This window comes from Sciurus carolinensis, chromosome 3, assembly GCF_902686445.1.
Source record: "Sciurus carolinensis chromosome 3, mSciCar1.2, whole genome shotgun sequence".
Taxonomy (NCBI): domain Eukaryota; kingdom Metazoa; phylum Chordata; class Mammalia; order Rodentia; family Sciuridae; genus Sciurus; species Sciurus carolinensis.
Window position 1 is genome coordinate 41,749,413 of NC_062215.1, and position 19,792 is coordinate 41,769,204.

Below are 19,792 nucleotides of genomic sequence, written 5' to 3' on the forward strand. Positions count from 1 at the left end.
ATCTCCTTGGTCGCAGCTCCGGGTCGCAGCCTCGGGTCGCAGCCTCGGGTCGCAGCTCCTGGCCGCACCTTCTTCCTCCGCAGTCGCGCCATCTGGCCCCATCACTCTGACTGGGACTGGAAGATCCCGCTCCTCCCTGTCGAGTAGGCCACGCCCCAAGTCCCAGCATCCTGCCTCCTCTGGCCCCGCCCCGCGCCGTCCGCGGCCTCTCAGCAGCTCCTAACGCGGTTTTTGCGCGTGCAGTCACCGTTTTGCTCCTAAAGACGCCGCCTGGGGAGCCGGAGATTTCTTTCTTCCACCTCGGAGGGCGAGGCGGGGCGGGGCTGGGGTCGGGGCAGGCAGGCGGGCGGGAGCCAGCGGCGAGTAGCGGTGCGGACTGGCGGTCCCTGGCAGTACCGAGCGCAGGTGCACTGGGCGGGGAGCTCCTTGACTCGATGGGCCCGGGTGCCTTGGAGGCCGAGGCTGCGGTACCGAGGGAGACTCCGGCCTTTCGCTGCCGGTCCACCCCTTGCTCTCTCGCTCTCTCCTGGCTGGGTTGGCGGGCCTCGGGCTTCCCCCGCCCCCTCTAGGCGCCTCTGGGGAGCAAATTCCTAATTATGGGCCTCTAGGCGCCTCTGGGGAGCAAATTCCTAATTATGGGACCGGAGGCTGCCGCTCAGGAAGCAAGTCCCAAGCCGACATCGGATCTAACCTCCCAGCCCTTAGTTTTAATTTGGTTGGCCTTGCAAGTCGTGAACATTTACCCAGAAAAAAGTGATTTTATTCCCCTCAGAACTCAAACCTTCAGAGGTTGAGAGGCACTGAGATGTGCTTTTTAAGATATGGTTCTACTTTAAAATTTTTCTCCCAATATATAGTATATTGATGATAAGGATCTATTTTTATTATTTTAATGTTGGCTCAATTTGGGTGATTAGGTTGTGTAGGGAATATGAAAATGTGGAACGGGGCTTTGGGGCAATAGGAAGTATGATCTCTAATTTTTTGAAGAATTTAAATACACAAATAAAAATAATTTACCCATGTTATTGAACCTCTCCCCCAAAGAATATGTTTCTTGTCCGTATTCTTTCCTTGCCTTAGTGTGTACCTTTACTACCCAGTTCTGCCTCATTCCTAAGCAGTTTTGCTTATATAGTATGGAATATTTAGTATTTGAATGTACATACAGTCTCAGTTGTACTTGATTACCCTACTGTGGAACCTTTGCATATGTCCAGAATTTCTGCTCTTTTAAGAAATTTTGCAGTTACCATTATTAAGAATAGAGTTTTGTCCTTGTTTCCTTGGGGCAAATTCGAAGAGTTGGAAATAATCAAAGTTTTGTATTTTCTTTAACGTTCACTATGAATTGTTTTCTAAATAAGTCCTGTTTGCATAGTTTTCAAAATCTGGGTATTTGGTTCTGCTCATCTATGTGGAATTCTGTAAGGTGGTAAGTCATTTTCTGTGTGGGTGGAGACAGGATGTGCCCTTAGTGTTGTATACTACTAACCCCTACAAATCAGGCGAAGACCAGGTTCTGTCTGCTGCTGAGAGACCATGCAGCCTTGAGTAAGGTTTTTCATCTCTAAACTTCCCCATTTGTAAAAATGGTTTAATTCTTATATCTGCTTCATTGGGCTATCATAAAAGTTCAGATCACTCAGAAAGTGTTAAGCATTAGGCATAAGAAAACATTCTGATGACAGATGAGCAAAGTGCCCAGGGTCACAGAAGAATGGAAGAGTAATTAGATTTAAATTTTGCCAGTAAATTCTCGATTTTTAAATTTTTGTTTCTGGGGACTGGACCCCAGGCCTCTGCATGAAGCTCCCACTCTCCCACTGAGCTGCACCCCTAGTCCTTGATTTTTTAAAAAGTATATTTTCTTGGAATGAGATTTATCACTAATAAAAGTAATAATCCTTTGTTTTTTGATGTCTTTTTTTTAACAGACTACTTCAGTTCCATTTGTTAATCATTGCAACTCAGCACGGTGAGTGTTTATTCAACACACTTTTGTTGAGCCTCTATGATATGCTAGGTGCTCTTCTAGGCACTGGGAATAGTAAAAACTCTGCTGCCTGGACTTTAAATTCCGGTGGAGAAAGCTTAATATTTGGTTTCTCTCTCTCTTTTCTGGAAGGTAAAGACTAAGGCCTAGTGATGTACCCCAGGCCTGGCAGCTAGTAACTGGAAGGCAAGCCCAGGCCTTCATCCACCTCCACTAACCATCAGTAGATAGAAGACTTACACAGTGGGAAAATGATATACTTCTATGCCAGCCTTGCTCATCTCCTAATATGAATCACCACACAGGGTCACCAATTTACATTAAAAAAAAAAAAGAACTTTAAAACTTTTTTTCCCTGTGTTGCTGGGGATCTAACCCAGAGCCTCACACATGCTAGGCAAGCATTCTACCACTGAGTTACCTCAGGATAGTTGGTGTTGAAATGACCACTAGTCTGTCTCTTGTGTTGTGGTTTAATTCATGAAGCTTAGACTCTCAAAGCTCATTCAGAGAGAGGTGTGATTTGCACTTTAAAAGATGCAGAGATTCACTGGAAAGGATGCGTTTTCACATATGCTATAAATAATTTTTACACATTCTAGAGTAGATTTAGGATAAACATAAAAGCAACTGTAGCTTATGGAGGAAAAGCTGGCATGTTATTTTTCTTCTCCATTTCACACTAAAACCTTGTGTGAATGAGCCTCCTACCAGCCTCCTGTCATGCTTTGGAGGATAGCCTTTAAAAGTCACTTTTCTTGAGGGGTGATAAAGAGCACAACCTGAATTTCAACAGGAGAAAGGAGAATTAAAACTAGAGATAGTGCTTCCACCTGAATAATTTGCGCAACGAGTAGTCACAGGGCATTTTCAAATGGATGCCCCATCCCCATGGTGTCATTTTAAGGATGATCTCACTTTAGGATTTTTTTTAAGTGCTGTCCCAACGCAGAGTGGCACACACTCTACCAGTAAGCAATATCCTCAGCCCTTATATTAGACTTTAATTATAGTCTGTATTTGAAGATGAACTTCAGAGACCATAGTCAGGGTGATAAAGGGCATTTGAGCCACGTGAGATAAGGAAAGGCTTCAGGAAATACCCTGAAGAAGCCTACACTTTAGTGTAATTTTACATATTCGTTAAATGAATATTAAACATTGGGGGTTATCAGGAAGCAGGCCAGTCAACTTTCTTCTTTTTTACAAAGTTTACATTTTAGTATGAGAACCAGACAAGAAACAAATCAATAAACCAAACAAGTTCAGATGGTGATAAATACCCTGAAGATGGCAGAGTCACAATGGGGTGGGTAGTTAGACTTTAGCTTAGGTGCACAAGTGTCTTAAACCAAGGGTATGATAAGTAAGTTGAGAAATGTGAAGGAACCAACACATGGAGACCTAAGATTAGAACCCTCTAGGCAGAGGGAACAGCAGGTGTTCCGAGGCCCTTTGGTGCACAGGAGGAGGAATTGGTATGTCAGGAACCTGGGCTAGAGGTCAAAGGGCAGCAGGAGTACAGGGCAGAGATGGATATATAGGCTTCAGGTAGACATGGGATGGGTAAGAGGGCAGGAAGTGAACTCACAGAATAATTTAACTTTGATTTCAAATTTTGTAATAACTATTTTATATTACTTTTTATCAATTTATGATCATCCTTAAATAATAGAGATGTTGGTTCTGTTCAGCTTTTCCCCACCTCCTCTATGTGGCTGAGGGTGGAGATGGGCAAAGGGCAGGTTTACAGAAACCTGAGATGAACTGTCTTGGACATGTGTACCATTGATCTTTTGTGGAATATGGCATATTGTCTCAGTCCTTCATCCTTTACTATTGAGACATTTTGATTCAGTTGTCCAATTAATTAAGAAGTCAGGCAAGGTGGAAGAGAGTGATGTTTTAGCTTTCACTAATACCAGCTAGAGTCACATGTGGGGTCTCACCTGGCAGTTTTAGAGTTCATTTAATAATAATTGCATAAATATATCAACCACCTAGTCAATTGAATGAAAACATTGGCTCAGCTGTTGATTGAATTGTTATCACCTTAGGCAGGTTAAGCAAATCCTGTGACTGCACTTTCAGGTTTTTTTGTTATTGTTGTTGTTTCTTCCCTCAAAGACAGCGTCTTATGGGGCACAATGGCACATGCCTTGTAATCCCAGCTGCTTGGGAGTCTGAGTAGGAGGATCATAAGTTTGAGGGCAGCCTGGACAACTTAGTGAGACACTATTTCAAAATAGAAAATAAAGTAAAAGGGCTTGGGACATAGCTCAGTGGTAGGTGCCCAGTACTGCAAGTAAAACAAACAAACAAACAGAAAGGGTGGTGGTGGGAGTTCTTGCTGGCCTCAAACTCCTTAAGCAATCCTCCTGCTTCATCCTCCTGAAGCAGGGACTAGACACACACCCCACTACACCACTCTTTTTCCCTGGTGCTGGGGATTTAACCCAGGCCTTCCTGCATGTTAAACATGCTTCTCACCACTACAGTTCCTAGTTGGTTATTCTTTATTTCCACCTAAGCTGCCATAGATTAGACATCATGAAATCTTTTTAGGAAATACTTTTGTCAATTGATTTCTACCACCAATAACCATCCCAAGTTACAAAGAATGTGTTATTAAATCTTAGTAATATCTTTTAAAATGTTGATATTTAAAATTATTGTAGCAAGAGTGATGTACAGCTTGCATGGGCTTGAGAGTCATATGCCTTATTCTTGGCAAGTTATTTAACCTTTCTAAATTGTAAACAATTAGGGCTATTTCTAGGATTAAATGGGATATCTATGTGTTTAACACAGATATTGGCACATAGTAGGTACTCTTTAAATCATTTCCTTTTCTACTGCAGGATTTTGTCAAATATTTAAGTGTCACAGTTTTTAGGAGGCTTTGATAGAAAGGTGATACAAAGGTGCCCTCTGCTGCTCCCTTATTGATCTCTCCAGTACTGCCTCCTTTTTCCTGTCTCCTAAGATACCCTAGATGGCTTCAGTAGAGAAAAGTGCATTTGAAGAAACAGTCTGAAGGGATATTATGGAGGAGATTCTCCTCTAATGGGGACTGGATGAGGGAGGGCTACTGGGAAGCCTGGCAGTGAAGACTCAGGGAGGTTGGTTCACTATTCAGGCTTATGAGTGAAGGGAGGGAAGTATGTGTTGGGAAGGAAGGAGGGAACTAACATGTGTGTATTTTGTATTGTCACCAGATCTTGAAAAACAGTTTAGGTGTGATGTTATGTATGAGGTCCCAGAAGTAGCAGAGTCAGGATTCAGATTCAGATATCCCTGACTCTAAAGCTCATTTTCTCACCATCCCACCACATTCTTTTGTAAATCTGCATTCTGTGTTTTCCAACTTTTTTATTCTTCTGTTTATTTGATGCAGTGCTGGGGATCAACCCCAGGACCTCACACATGCTAGACAAGTACTCTATCACTGAGCTATACCCCGGCACTTTCTAGCATTCTTAATAAAAATTTTCAAACATATGTGACAGTTAAAAGAATGATACCCTAAGCACCCATCCACATGTATATCTACCACATAGGGTCAACATTGAATGTTTTGCCATCTGAATATGTATGTGTGTAATCATTTGAAAGTAAGTTGCAGATACCTGACCACACAACTCCTGAGGATAAATTCTTTCTCCTGTATAAATACAATGCCGTTGTCACATTTAAGAAATTAATACTTCTTAAATCATGTGATATCATTCTATATTCAGATTTCCACAGTTTTCCTAAAAACCCAGTGCTGGGAATGGAGCTCAGGGCCTCATATCTGTTAGCATGTGCTCTACCAGTGAGCTATACCACCAACAACTGTCATACCCCCCCCCCCACCAAAAACCAGGACTCTTAGCTCAAGTGATGTGTTTTACATATCTTTAGTCTCTTCTAATCTAAAATAGTTCCCTCATGTTTTCTTTTTTATTCCTCTGACAGTGACTGATGAAGTTGTCTTATGGAGTGCTCCGTTCCAGATTTATCCCATTGTTCCCTTGCAGTTGATCACAAATGTTTTGATATTAGGTTTCATTTCCCTTTGCTGTCATAGCATACAACATCTTGTGCCTGAGTTCTCAGTTGATCCTGGTCAAATGAATGAACGTATCCTTTCTGTACAGGTCCTATGCTCAGTGAGCACAGCACTCAACTGCTCACATGTAAGGGCTGAGATACCTAGATTTACTTATTTCAAGTTAGAAAGGTAATTACCAGTTAATGTGCTCATGTAACCAAGCCTGTTTAAAAAAAGTATATTTAGGGGCTGGGGTTGTGACTTTATAGAGCACTTGCCTGGCACATGTGAGGCACTTGGTTCAATTCTCAATACCACGTAAATACAAATAAACAAAGGTATAAAAATAAATAAATAAATAATTAATAGCATTTTGTTTATTATCTGTGGCAGCATCTAAAGCCTAGTGAGTTTTGTAATAGTTCCAGTTTCCATAGATTATACCTACTTCATACCCCTATGTTGTATTTCTTGTGTATTTTTAAAAATCTGAACTCTGTGCCTTTTCCTCCTCCCTTTCCTTTTCCTGCCAGAAACAAGAGAACATGTTCAAGAGTCTGTGAGGGGTAAAGATGTTTTCATCATCCAGACTGTCTCAAAGTGAGTAGTTCTCCAGCAGTGGTGCTATTGCCTTCTGGGTTTCTGTTTGGGCATGAGTGTTTAGAACAGAGAGAGTTGACAGAACAGGATGAGTTCATATAGTCTTAAAATTGGTATATCTTGCTTTGCTAATTTTTGCAGCGTAACTGCTGATTTTTGTGTGCTCTGTGTGTGTGTGTGTGTACATATGCATGCATACTTTTTAAGAGACAGGGCCTGGCCCTGTGGACCAAGCTGGTCTCAAACTCCTGGGCTCAAGTGATCCTTCTGCCGTAGCCTCCTGAGTATCTGAGTCCACAGATGTATATTGCTGCATGCAGCTTTCCTCCTAGGAGAAAATGAGCAAGTATTAGAGTAGGGGCTCTTAATGATAACAGAATCCCTGAAGTTCCTAAGAGTCGATAGTCAGGATTGTGTAAGACTTGTAGGGAAGCATTTCTATTCCTGCTTCTCAATAAACAAACAAAACAACACAACAGAAAAAACAAACAAACAAACAAACAGGGTGGGGTGGGTAATTGTATTATGTGGGGTTCTTAAAACTTTTATTGTAGATAATTTAAATGTGGTAAACGAGCTGAGAAGATAAGAAGACTTTGCTGAAAGAACATATGTCCCAATCCAGTGGGACATTTGCCATACATGTGTTCTAGAAATTGTGAAGGTCACAGATGTGTAAGCTGGGTGTAGAGAATTTAGTGGCAGGGCTTTCTGTGCCACTTTGAATGAAGAGCCACTGTGGAAGAGAATGTGGTCACACGGAGTCCTGCTTTCTACTGTGTATTTGTCCTCAGGTGTCCCCAGACACCTCTGTAAATGGAAATTTTTCACTCAGAATGATTGTTTTTTTCCTTTTTCTTTTAATGGGCTGGCTAGTCCTCCAATTCCAGGCTTCCCAGCTCAACAGTAGTCCCCCATTCTTATTCCCCTAGAATAAGGTCCCCCTGGGGTAATCTGTAGCAACCACATTGCCCTGGATGTGAGGGGAGATGTGTGCTGTTCCAGGTTATTCTTTCCAAGTTCTGATAAGGGTTGGGACTCCAAGTGTCCCAGCTTTGCCCAGGCAGAGCAGGCTACAGGTGGCCTGAAAGTGTCAGGTCCCTCTAGCTTGATGATGCCATCTTCAGTACTATCCTTTCCTCTCCCTGTAAGGGATACAAAATATTCCACAATGGCATAAGTATTATTTTGATCTGAGGACATTTGATAAACAGTAAATAAAGGACTAGGCCTTTTTCTCAAATCTCCTTATCTGCATAAAAGCAAAACCTCACAAAAGAATTCAGATGTCATAAATCTCCTCCCTAGACTTTGGGAGTTTTCCAAGGAGGGGAGACTGACTTCTGTCCTGAAGCTAGAAAAGAAATCTCACCAAGATAAGAAGTTGCCTGATTGTCACAAAACTGTACCCCTATCTCCCATCTGTTTTCTAGAGGGCCTGTTTTATCTTTCCTAAAAGTCATTTCCTTTAAGAGCCTTTAGTTGTCTTCCCCTTCCCATGCTAAGATGGTATATAAGCCCTAAATTCTAACCAATTCTTCTTGGCACATTTTCTGAGTTCCTAGTTTTTTCATGCAGGAACTGAGTGAGGCCTCAGTACATTTTTTTAATGTCTGGACATCAGTTTGGATAGTGCATCGTTTTTTTAGCTCAGGGTCTTAAAATTGCTGCTTACCAAATTTAGTAACAGATATGGATATATGTATATAGTAAATATACAAATATATAAGATAAATATACAATAAATATAATAAATAGCAAAGAAAGGGACAAAAAGCCAAATTTCCCAGAAATGTAGTCTTGGAACACACGTACTTTCACCTGAAGTTTTAATATCTGTGTCCTGATCTTTGATTCCTCAGGGTGGTGTCACAAAACCCTATCTGTCCCAGAAAGAGTAGTGGCAAGGAAATGTTATTGCATCCCAACCCATGGAGAAGGTATGTGTTGTGAGAGTGAGGGCATTGTTGGCCATTATCAGCTGCCCTTGTTTCCTCTTCTGCTGAGAACTTCAGAGTCCTCAGCAGAACTGGGCATAAGGGCCAAGTCTCAGTATCTTGTGCCACTCTCCCCTTCCCCAGGCCTATCCTGTGCCCAGGCCTTTCCTATACCCTGTTGGCAGCATCAGGGAGGGAAGGTCAGGCATAGATGGCCCAAGGTGCTCTGGCCCCTGAGCGTCTGCAGCCTGCTGTCTCCTCAGATATAGTTTGGGTGTGTTGGATAAATCCTGGAGGCTGTGTGGCTTGTCCAAGAGAAAAGTGGAGCTGAAGTTCCAGTTGAATTAGAATTCAGGACTCAGGAAGGGTGACTCTGTTAATCCTTGCCATTTTCAAGTACTTCCATTTCTCTTCCTTTGCACATTTTTGTTTATTTGAACACTGTTGTCATCTGTCCCTGCCTTTTGTTAGTTTCTTTTCCCCCTAGTCAAGACCAGTAAGTATGCCCAAAATATTATTCCTACCTCTGCTTTCCATTGTCCCATGAATGCCACAATTTGTGTTTAGTCAGGTCCTCAGTATATCCAGGTTATGATAAGCCTGGATATCATAGTCTTCTTTCTGAAATCACCTGGATATTTGCTGGTATCATACATAGCCTCCACTTCATTTTATTTATTGATTGATAATTTATAATCCTCAGGACAAGGCCAGAGCCTCATGCATTCTAGGAGAGCACTCTACCCCTTAGGTACAGCCCATTCCCTTACTTCATTTTAGTACAGACTCCAGTGGCAGTTACTTGAAGTATTAGGCAGATTTTAAGTGAAAAAAAGTCCAATTAACTGAAGTTTTTTTGTTATTCAAGCAAGTTTTATCATTTGAGTTGAGTGGTAGAAGCCCTGTTCCTTTTTGCTCCTGTTTTGGATCCTAGAGTGACTTTATACTCACTGTGAGTTCCTCTACTCATCCTTCCACATGGTATACTTTTGTGAAAGTATGTTTTAATTCACCAGATGTCAGACTCGTTATTTGATGATAACAGAAACCTACTCATCCAAATGTTCTGTGTTTCTGTTCACTCATTTACAAACATCTGCTGAATGTCTGTGATGTGTGAGTTTCCATTACTGGTGTGGGAGGTGCCTTAATGGTTGATACAAGTAAAGATCTTTGTCCTTGTGTAGTTAATATTGTAGTGGAGGAAGACATACAGAGAACGTGATAAATAAGTTATCCAGGGTATTGGAAATGATAAGCACTATGGAAAAAAATAAGCAGGTATGGCAAGGAATCAGAAAGATGTTAGTGAGAGGGTTGAAGGGCAGACAGAGTAAGCCTTGTCCCAAAAGCAATGTTGGAACAAAAAACTGCAGGAGGTGTGGGAGTGAGCCTGATAGAACCACCTAGAACCAAGCCTTCTGTGGCAAAGAGCAGCACTAGGAGGAGTGACCAGGACAGAGTGTGACTACACTGAGAATGGGGCATGGGGCCAGTGGAAGGAAGGGGCTGATCATAAGAAAGGAGTGTGGGAGCCACTGTGAGACCTTGGGCTTTGGCCATGGGCAGAAGAGAGACCATCTCATGGTCTTGAGAAGAGGCCTGTGCAGTGTAACTTCAGTTTAAGGGCAAGTTTCTGTGCAAGGAGCATGCTCTTCAGGGATATTCCAGGAGGGACAGGTCATGGTCACCAAATGGGTGGCATGACCCAGATGCAGTGGTAAGATGCAAAAACCATCTGGAAATGAGAAGAGCTCTGAGAAGTGGCTCTAAGGTTTCTGTCCTGAGTTACCCAGAGGAACAGTTTGCCAGTAATTGAGCTGGTGTGGGTTTTCTGGTGAAGCAGGTTTTCTTGGGAAAAAGAGTAGTTCCATTTAGGGTAGGTTACATTCTGAGATGCCTTGGTATACAGTCCAGTGGAGCCATCAAGCATCTAACTCTTTTAGATCCAAGTTCAGAGGTACATGGACTGAAGGTAGGAATGTGAGTAACCAACATTTACAAAGTCACTCATTGGATGAGAAACTCAAAGGGTGAGGGAAGGCAGGAAAAGACAAATGAAAGTCTTAGGTGGATGTCAGGCAAAGTGAAACCAGCAGAAGAATCCAAGGAAGGCAGGGGGTGATCAGAGAGGGGTGTCCTGGAAGTGGTGTGCATTAACCATATGCAGGAACAGGGGTGAGCAGCTGCAGCAGATGCTGCTGAGGGACCAAGAAGTAAGACTGAGTGTTGACTGGTGGATTTAACTACTTAAAGGCCATCAACAACAATGAGAAAAGTATTGGGGTTATTTGGATGACCAAAGCTTCTTTGGAATATGTATGGGAGAGAATGAGAATGTCTGAGATAATGAGCATAGACAACTTTCTTGAGATGTACTACGAAGGGGAGCAAAGAGATGGGGCTTCAGAGAAGGTGATTATGAGTTGTCACTTTTAATGAAAGAAGGACCTGAATATTTACAATCTGATGAATATGAGCCAGGGGAGTGTGACAACTGATGGTGCAAGCAGGGAGGGAGGAGTGTTGGAGCAAGGTCTTCCAGTAGGCAGGAGTGGGTGGGGGTTAGTGTGACATTTTGGAGTAATCTCTGAGACCAGTACTCTATCAGAAGATAACTTCCATGGGATCCTTACAATCAGTTGCATCTGCACCTTGCAAGTCAGCCTGTGCTCAGCCATTAGTCAGAGAGGAACTTTGCACACCACAAATACTCCACTATTGACACTAATCCCCATTGCCTCTTGCCTGCTGAATGATGCTGGTCTCAGTGAGAAAGAGACTAGAGTCATCAGTTGAGAGGAAATGTGGGGAGATCTCATGGAGAAATGAGAAGAGAAGACATCACTGGTTTCTGCATCTTGCACCTTTAGTCTTAGAATAGGAAAATAATAATGTTATCGTTATTATTTTGGGATTGGGGAGGGAACCCAGGGCCTCAAGCATGTTAAGCATGTGCTCTACTACTGAGCTACACCCCTAGGTCAAGAGGGAAATCTTATCTCACACCCCTCGATGGGATTTTCTGTGCCTGGGTTGCAGGGATGTGAACACCACCATCATGGAGCTCCTGATTATGGTGTATGCATGTAAGACCTCTTGTGCCAAGAGCATCATTGGCGTGATCCCCTACTTTCCTTACAGCAAACAGTGCAAGATAAGGAAAAGAAGCTCCATTGTCTCTAAATTATTGGCCTCCATGATGTGCAAAGCTGGTAAGAACTCTAGGCAGATCCTTGACAACTAATTGGAGCCTGGGATTTTTACTTTTACAGAAAAAAATTCAAAGCATTCTCTTAACCAAATGAGAATGCCAACTAGTTGTTTTTAAAACAACTAGTTTATGCAGTCCATCCTTACCCACAAGAGATAAATGCCAAGACCTCTAGTGATACCTGGAACAGTGAGTAGTACTAAACTCTGTAGGAGCACTACACTACTGGGGCAGTAGATCTCATAACTGAGATTGCTACTAAGTGACTAATAGGTGGATAGCATACAGCATAGACACACTGGGTAATGGGATTATTTACCTCCTTAGAAGGACAAAACAGGATATCGTAAGATTCATAGTGCTACTCAGAATGATGTGCAATTTAAAATTTATGAATTGTTTATTTCTGAAATTTTCCATATAATCTTTTTAGATAATTGATAAGTAAAATTACAAGAAAGCAATGTCACAGGTAAGGGGTGGGTTTGGGGGAGAAATCTGCAGAGAATTCTGTTTCCAACTCCCTAAACATGGAAGTAATGAGAACAACATTTGTTTGAATTTTTTCCTAAACACTTTGTTCAAATTCATATTGAAATGAAAATCTGCAATCACTTTAAAGTTGTTTTGAAGCACAGCAGTCATTCTGAACCCTGCTGTTTCTCTAACACAGCAACTATTTGTATTTTATTTTAACCTTTTCCCTTTCCAGGACTGAGAGGCATATTTTGTAAACCATATGTATTGTTGTGTGTTATGCTTTCTCAGGTAGCATCCTAGGTATATCCCCTTGTTTCTGAATATCCTACATAGTTTCCATTGTGTATGTGTTTGTACATGTGCAAACACTCTTGTGTATGTCTCTGTGTGCGCTCGTGGATATGTGATTATAAGGTATATACCACAAAGCAATTTGCACCTGTGCAGGGGAAGGAGTTTAAAAATCCCCATATCACTGCCTTTTAAAACAGACACTTGCCATAGAGTATATTTTCCTGTGTGCCATACCAAAGAAGGCAAAAATAAACCAAACCCCAAGGACCTCAGCAGTATCTCTCCTTGAAAACACTGTAACAGGCTCTGGAAAGTGGGGCAGAGGCTCCTCACTGAGTCTTTTGGATATGTTCCACCCTTCTCTTCCAACCTTCCACAGACTCACTTTTCTGCTCTTTTGGGTAAGTATTTCTTTTTAAGTGTTTTTATATTGAATTTTCCCTACACTTGCTAATGGTCATTTCAGATATTCTCTAAGGATGTAGTGAAGGATTTTAATTTGCTCCATTCCCAGCTTGGTAGTTTCTTTGTAGGCTTTGTTAGGCTTATTAAGGAAATATTCAAGGAAATAGAATCCACTCTAATAGACTTTTTAGAGACATTTGTGTTACTATCATCTTTGCTACTTTATACTTTATTTAAAAATCATGCATCTCATAGTGCCAAAGAATCTGAACCATAAAGGTGCTAGGATTTTTTGATAGGAGAGTAATTTTTTTATAGTAACTTATTATATATAGTATTTTTGTTTACGTAGCACTAATTTCCTATAATGTAGCTTGTTTTACAGCTATTTATGTGCTTTATTTTTGAAGGTCTAACCCACCTCATTACTATGGATTCACACCAAAAGGAAATTTAGGGTTTCTTCAAAATTCCCATGAATAATTTAAGAGCATCTCTGTTCCTATTACAGTATATTCAAGAAGAGGTGATCCAGCTTGAACTTTTTAAAATTTTAATATTCTGGTGAAGGTATAGTTCCATTTATCTGAGCTGTCCCTAAAGAATTCAAATTTGAGGTATCCTGCTTAGTGATTTGTTGTGGTTTATAAATGCAATTCTGTATATTTTAAATGTCTTAATCAGTAATTCATCTTTTTTTACTCATCTCTTAAAATTACCTTTTCTTTTGTACCTCAAGTACCCAGAATTGAACTAGTCATTGATCATAATAAGTCAGTCTTATCACTGGTCCATGTGTGGTCTTGGCCCTTTTGAATATCTTCATCTCTCTACTGTGTCTTTGTTCATCCCTCTATGGTAGTTGACACCCATGATCCTCATCCTGTCACCGAACAAGAAAACAAGAATCATCTAAGTGCAGTGGCACACACCTGTAATTTCAGCAACTCGGGAGTCTGAGGCAGGAGGGTTGTGAGTTTGAGATCTCAGCAACTCATCTAGACCCTCTCTCAAAATTTTAAAAAAGGACTGGAGATGTGACTTTGTGGTAAAGCACCTCTGGGTTAAATCCTCAGTACAGAGAGAGAGAGAGAAAGAAAGAGAACTATTTCAGTACTTCACATCTGCTCACATGATCCTTCTCTGTCCCGTCCCATTCCCTCCTCCCACCCAGGAAACCACTGTCCTGGATCTCCTGTCATTTTTCCTTTAATTTCCTTTTTACATAGTTTCAGTTCATATATTTAATGCTAAATTATATATGTATATTTGCATTTTTAACTTGACAAGAAAAAAACTAATCTTTTGAGTGTTTCACTTGGTGTTATGTTAATAAGAATTACGTGCATAACTGAAACCCATCCCTTTTGTTGTAAGTGCAGTTATCAACTTTGACTACTGAGATGTGCTCTTTGTGCAGCTGTATTTGAGTCTAGTTATCCTTTGTTCATATGAATTGTTTGTAGACTTTCACTATTATAATAGCTCTCCTGTGAACACATTCAGTATATCTGCAGTGGTACACAAGTCAGTGTGTGTCTTAGTGAAATTGCAAAATCGCATGGTGTTTGAATATTTAATTTTTCCAGAGCAGTTATGCCAATTTATATTCCCACTAGCAATGAGATTGATATCCTGTGGATCAATCTTTGCTTCAATACTTACACTACCAAATTTTAAAATTCTCATCAGTTGAATGCCTGTGATGTGGTATCTTGTCACTTTGATGGATGGATCTGATGACTAATGGGGTTGAACATATCTTCAGATAGTCTACCTCCTCATTGAAAAGGTATTACATCCCTTCTGTATATTCTATAGTGGTTTCATTTGTGTGGTTCTTTCTGAGCTGTAGGCATTCTTTTTTTCATTCTTGATTTGTTGGTATTTGTTTTACTTAGATTCCTCAGCTTGTAACTTATCCATTTTTTAGTTGTCTTTGGACAGTGTTGGTAAACAAACTTATTATTTTTCTCAAAAGTGAAATTCACACAACATAAAACTAACCATTTAAACATAAAAATTCATTAGTATTTTATTTATTCACATGTTGAGCACCCGCTATCTCTGTCTAGTTTCAGAACTTCATCACTCCGAAACACCCTGAACCCATTAAGTAATGAGTCCCCATTCTTTCTACCCACCTCTCTGCCCCCATTGCCTGGCAACCACTGATCTTTTTCCTGTCTCCAGGGATTTGCCTGTTCTAGAGATTTCATATGAGTGGAATTATAAAATTTATCCTTTTTTCTGGCTTCTTTCACTTAGCAAGAAGTGTGTGATAGTTCTACTTTCTCCACATTCTTACTAACACTTATTTTCTGGTAATTTTTGGTTATAGCAATCCTGGTGGGTGTGAAGTGTTATCTCATTGTGATTTTGATTTGCATTCCCTAACAATTAATGACATTGAACTGACCATTTGCATGTCTTCTTTGGATAAATATCTGTTCAAATCCTTTGCCCATTTCTTAATTCAGTTGCCTTATTGTCTAGGAACACACACAGGTTCATGCACGTGCATACACACACACACACACACACACACACACAAATAGGTAGGTAGATAGATGGATAGATTGATACTGAATTCCAGACTCTGTTGGGTAGGAGATTTTCAAATATTTATTTGCCCCATTTTGCAGATTGTCTCGCTTTCTTGATAGTGCCCCTTGATGCACAAAAAGTTATAATTTTGATAAAGTTGGTGTAGCTATTGTTCTTTTATTTCCTTCTCCCCTCACCCCCAATACTAGGATCAAACCCAGGGTCTTTTTTGTTTTTTGAGAGGAAGCCTCACTATATTGACCTGCTAAACTCAAGCAATCACTCTTCCTGCCTTGTCCTCCAGTTATATGTCCAGATTCTACTGTTACTCATGTTTTTGTTGTCATAACAAAAACCAAAATATACTGTTGAATCCAAGGTCATGAATATTCATCCCTTTTTTCTAAATATCTCATAGTTCTAGCTCTTCTGTGTAGGTCTAATTAATTTTGAGTTATTATTTGTATGTGTTGCGAGATAGGGGTCCATCCTCATTCTCTTGTATATGGATATCTAATTGTCTAACACCATTTGTTAAAAATTATTTCCCCCCCACTGAATTGCTTTAGTCAAAAATAAATTGACTATGTAGATGTTTGGTTTGCTCTGGACTCTTGTGTTGGTCTGTATGCTTATCTTTTACCAATTCCACGCTGTTTTAATTCAAATTGGGAATTTGAGTTCTCCAATATTGTTCTTTTTCAAGATTGTTTTGGCTCTTTGAAGCTTGCAACTCCATATAAATTTGAGAATTAGCTTTTCTGTTTATGCAAACAAGGTCTTTGGAATTTTTTCTTTGTTTTTCACACCCTTATAAATAACATACTCAGAAAATTCTAGCTCAGTTATCTCAGTTTTTTTTCTTAAGTTGGTTTATTTTTACCATTTAACCAGCTACTGAGTTTCTCATTTAGACTGCAATGACTTCTTCTTCCTGGATTTCTTGTTCTTTTTTATTATAACTCTTCTTGCTTCATCTGTATAATTTCCTGTCATAACCTCTGAAGAGCAATAGACCTATTTTGATTAGAGTCCTTTTATTTGTTTTACTAATGGTCTCTTTGGTTGTCATATCTTCTCTAGGGTAGGTTTTTGCTATTTGATGATGTTTGATGAGACAAGGAAATACCTCGTCATTTCAAAAGAATTCCAGAACAATAAAGAAGTGCCTAAGTGAAAATATGTTTTGCTGCCTTCCTCCCTGAGAGCATGGGATGAGTTAGGCTTTCCTGCAGATGCACTGATCCATGTGATCACGGTGCACCTATGTATCCTTCTGTGAATTCATTTTTTTTTTCATTTACAAAGTTTCTTATATGGTAGGCATCATACAAGGTGCTAGGTATTAGTACTACTGATATTAAAATTGACCAGGGTAATTGTGAGAAAAACAACAATGGAAACCAGGCACAGTGTGGTACATACTGTAATACTAGCAACTTGGGATTACAAAAAATAGGAGAATCAAAATTCATGACCAGCTTGGGCAATTTAGTGAGACTCTGTCTCAAAATTAAAAATGAAAAGGGCCGGGAGTAACTCAATGGTAAAGCTTCTCTGGGTTCAGTCTCCAGTACCATTTAAATACAAAACCACATCAGACACAGTCCCATCTCAGACACATTTTAAGTCAGTACACAATCAAGGGCTGGGGAGATAGCTCAGTTGGTAGAGTGCTTTCCTCACATGCACAAGGCCCTGGGTTCAATCCCTAGCACCACACACACACACACACACAAATAATAAAATTAATTAATTAATTAAAAAAAGGAAAAGAATGGGAGTGTACTTCAATGAAATAACATAATTTAATGAAATGGTGAATTTTAAGAATGTAATTTGAAAATTCTGCCAAGTTGAATTCAGAAACAAACTGCAACTCGGCTTCAAAACAGTTTATTGTCCATGCACTCAGAACTTGAAAATGGGTACATCTTTGACTCTGATCATCACTATCATCACTAGTGCTTATTACTTCAATTTTCAACATTAAAAAGATTCCAGGTCGGGTACCATGACACATGCCTATAAACCCAGCAATTTGGGAGACTGAGACAGGAGGATTGCAAGTTCTAGGTCAACTGCAGCAACTTAGTGAGACCTGTTTCAAAATACAAAATAGAGAAAAGGGCTGGGGACATAGCTCAGTGGTAAAGCACTCAGTAACCCCTTCCCCACCCCAAATAAAAGATTCCAAAGCAGCAGCTGATACTTCAGATGGTTTTGTTTGTTTGCTTTTTTTAAGGGTTCTTTTTAAAATAGTACAGGGCTGATTGTTCTTTCAGAAATTGGTTTCTTTGGCATGCAGTAATATGTTGAACAGTCATCTCTGGACCACATGAATTTGGCATTTGCCAGTTAACCTGGATTTGAATTGGGTGACTATCCTCCTTGTACTGTGTACTGTGAAACTGCATGTAATTGGGAATCGTGAGAGGATTTTCTGTTGACTTTATAGAAGCATCTTTATAACAGTTATTTATTGGCATAGAGATGTGAGCTAATCACTGATTATCCTATTTTTTTTCTTAAAAGGAATTTGTGTGTCTCACACCTTAGTAGTACTTCCTTCCTAGGTAGGCATTCCTTCAATCTCCAAAGGAGACTTTTGTTTTGAACTTCTCTTTTTGCAAAACTTCCAAGGAATCAGAGGACAGTTTTGAGTCTTTTGGATCATTCCTTTTCATTGACTGTCAGCATAACCTCTTAGAGACATGATGGTAATCCCAGCCTCTTGTCTGTCACAGATCCCAGATTACAGGAATGCAGTCATCATGGCCAATTCTCCAGCCTCAACTAAGAGGTAGGTGGGATCTTATACCTGTCTTTGGTTCTGCTTCAGAGGATAGTCAAGTCCCAGGCATTTCCAACTAGATGTCAGTAGTACCCCTAGAATCCCTTCTTTCTCTTCCATGGACTGATTTTAAAATTGTCCTGCCAATTCTACTAATTTTTGCTTTCTCCCTCACTGCCCCGATCCCAGCCTGTCATATTTCTTGACCGAAGCCATCCAGATCTGGGGAATACTAATTAGCACCTCCTTCCTTCCAGATGGGCAAGCACTTGTGGATCTTTAAATCTGCCACTTAAAATACATGTGAATATACCTTGTGGTTGTTTACTGCCTCTTACTCAAAGAACTAAGTAATCTATTAAAGGAAATGTATCCATTTGAGAGGCTACCTATTTGTACATGATAAAAGGTAACATTGTAAGAAATGGAAGTACCCTGAACTATGCAGAGTGGGCAGCCCTGAGTCTGTACAGTGAGTTATGTTTAGCCTGAAGTAACTGCTGAGTCAGGGATACAGTACCTAAAATTGAATTTTGGATGACGGAATTTCACATGGCATTTTCTAGAGAAGCCAGTCCATTGGAGAAGGAAAGAACAAAAGCACAGGTAGGAATAAAGACTTTTTTCCTTAAAAAGTTCTTCTAAAATGATTTTCCTATTGAAATCTTATCTCTGTGGATCATTGTTGAGTCCTATGGCATGAAAGAAAACATCATAAAGTACCTCCACACTGCGTCTAGATGCTGTTAATATTGAAGAATGAGGAGAGTGGTCCATTAGTAAGCCATGATTTTATAAACCTTACAATAAGTTGTTTGACATTATCAGTTAAGCATGACAGTGTGTATGCTTAGTCTATTAAGTAAAATAAGTTGGTCTTGGGACAGAACCATTATGTGACCCCATTCTTATGGCCTACCAACTGCAACCAGATCTGTGTCCCTACCCCACGTGCCTTCTGTAAGTTTGTTGTTGTTTTTTTTTTTTATTTGCGGTACTGGGGATTGAACTCAGGACCTTGTGCTTGGGAGGCAAGCACTCTACCAGCTGAGCTATCTCCCCAGTCCCCTTACCTTCTGTAAGTTTTATCATTGAGTCTCTTCTTGTCCATTTGCTTAAGTTCTAGGAAACCTTAGTGCATTTCAGAATATAAAAATTTCAAACAGCTTTTCTAAACATTTGTTCAAAGGCTGATTTAATTTTTATTTATTTTTCTCTGATTTTCATGCTTTTTAAAAATTAAGATGAAACACAAAATATATTACTGTCCCTTGGCATCTGCAGGGGATTAGTACCAGGATGCCCCTCAGATACCAAAATCCACAGATGCTCAAGTCCCTTATATAAAATGGCATAGCGTTTGCATATGACCTTTACATCCTCCTGTATTCTTTAAGTTATGTCAAAGTTACATATGTGTAAGACTTAATACAATGTAAATGATATGTAAATTGTTGGTATACTGATCGATGATAAGAAAAAAGTCTAC

General features: G+C 40.1%; 1 long non-coding RNA gene across 1 annotated transcript; it reads left to right on the plus strand.

Moving 5' to 3' along the window:
• Nucleotides 1-352: 352 nt before the first annotated feature.
• Nucleotides 353-18,293, plus strand: LOC124980276 (uncharacterized). Its single transcript, XR_007107773.1, has 4 exons — nucleotides 353-405; nucleotides 1,938-1,978; nucleotides 6,566-6,632; nucleotides 18,257-18,293. It is a non-coding gene; the product is annotated as an uncharacterized LOC124980276 (long non-coding RNA).
• The last annotated feature ends 1,499 nt before the right edge of the window (nucleotides 18,294-19,792 follow it).